This window comes from Priapulus caudatus, unplaced genomic scaffold (genome assembly GCF_000485595.1).
Source record: "Priapulus caudatus unplaced genomic scaffold, Priapulus_caudatus-5.0.1 Scaffold1014, whole genome shotgun sequence".
NCBI lineage: Eukaryota > Metazoa > Priapulida > Priapulimorpha > Priapulimorphida > Priapulidae > Priapulus > Priapulus caudatus.
The window spans coordinates 148,570-150,306 of record NW_014578075.1 but is presented as its reverse complement, the minus strand read 5'-3'; the positions used below and the strand labels follow the sequence as shown (position 1 = coordinate 150,306).

At 45.6% G+C, this 1,737-nt stretch overlaps 1 non-coding gene across 1 annotated transcript; it reads left to right on the top strand.

The window, feature by feature from the left end:
• Positions 1-583: 583 nt before the first annotated feature.
• Trnae-cuc lies at positions 584-655 on the top strand. The gene has a single exon. It is a non-coding gene; the product is annotated as a tRNA-Glu (tRNA).
• Positions 656-1,737: the final 1,082 nt, after the last annotated feature.

Sequence of the window (1,737 nt, the reverse complement as noted above, 5' to 3'; positions counted from 1 at the left end):
CCTCTCTCTCCCTCTGCTTCCCCATCTCCATATTTCGCAGTCACATCGCTACGTCTCGTCGCGTGCACACACTTACTCACACTCTGACTCTATCTTTGTATTTATATACACGATAGCCATTATCTCGAAGCTTTTATCGCCACCGTGTAAATAACGCGCTACAAGCCCCTGATTTGTTCGTCTGCGATAAGCGCGCGCAGCGCCCTCTGTTGCGTGCAGCTCTAAAACAACAGACGGTCGGCTTAGCCCCAGTTCGCATCACGTAATCCATTTTACAGCGATTTTCTTTATTTATAGCTGGTTCGTATTTTTATTATGTGCGCCGTTATGTGTTTTGATTACGTTTTCTGAATGAGCGTGCGCGTGCTGCGCCTCTCCTCGTATTGCTGCGCGTTTTTGTGTTTCATGACGCCCGCCTGGGGGCAGCATGCGTCCTGCATGGATGGATCCAGGACGGGCCCCGCGGGTAGAGAGTCTGTGTGACTGCGTTCTTGCATAACCCACGCTTACGCTCGCTTTCGCCCACGAATGCTTCCTAGCGCACAAGGGCATGAGATGCTCGGCGGAAGTTACGAATATAACTTCCCATATGGTCTAGTGGTTAGGATTCGGCGCTCTCACCGCCGCGGCCCGGGTTCGATTCCCGGTGTGGGAACAAATCTTTTCTCCCGATTGAAACCGACCTAATGCATTATATCAGGAGTTAATGAGACAATCTCATTAACTCCTGATTATATGCTAATATATGTTATTACATTATTATGTCCCTGACTCTGAACGCATGTTTTCTAGCTCTTTCTAGTTACCTCTACCTGTTTATAGTTGTCTAGCTGTTCAGTCCGGCGACGTATCTTCTTGCCGGTCGCAAAAAAAAGAAATTGGTACGGAAGTAGATCGGTGTTGGAAGATTGGCCATAGGAAAATTGATCACACGGCAAATTGGTCATAAATGATAAACGTGTGTGTTTTTCTGCTTCTTCCTACCTTCTCTTCCATCTCCTTCCTCCACCACACTTACCGTTCTTTACTAAGCTCCCTCTTCTTTCTCCAGCTTCTCTCCCTCCTCCTATATTTCTCTTTCTCCTCCTTCCCTTGCCCACATTCTTTCATGCTCTCCTACACATCAATTGACCGCTTTCTTTTTTAAACTCACGCACCGTCCCTTTTATCCTCCTCCTCCTCCTCCTCTTCCCCCCGCCTCATATGGTCCTCCTCCCTTGCTCCATCATTCTTCATCTGTGTCATAGCAAACCGAGTTTTACTATTTCTGACCAATTCTCCATGTGACCAAATGTCCTGTGATCAATTTTCCATTTCACCAATTCTCCATGTGGCCAAATTTCCGGTGCCCAATCTTCCGGTTCCCGTGGATGTTTGAAGTAGAAATGGCAAAAGATAAGAAGATTAGAAAGGGAATAAAAAAGCGACAGTTAAGCCTACTTCTCTACTTCACCATCGCCACTCGCTGCAAGAACAGGGAAATCAGACAAACAAGCTACATGTAGTACAAAGTCGACTGCAGCGCCACTCGTTTTCCGCTTGACGTTACGAAAAACGAAAAACGAATTCGTATATCCTTTAACGTTTATCGTTGTTGTGCAAGAAAAACGGAAAACGAATTCGTTTATCGCTTACCGTTCTTCGTTATCGTGTATGAAAAACGAAAAAGGAAATAACTACCCTTTTTCGTTGTGGTTTGTTTTGAAGTAAGAAAAACGAAAAGACGGTATATACACG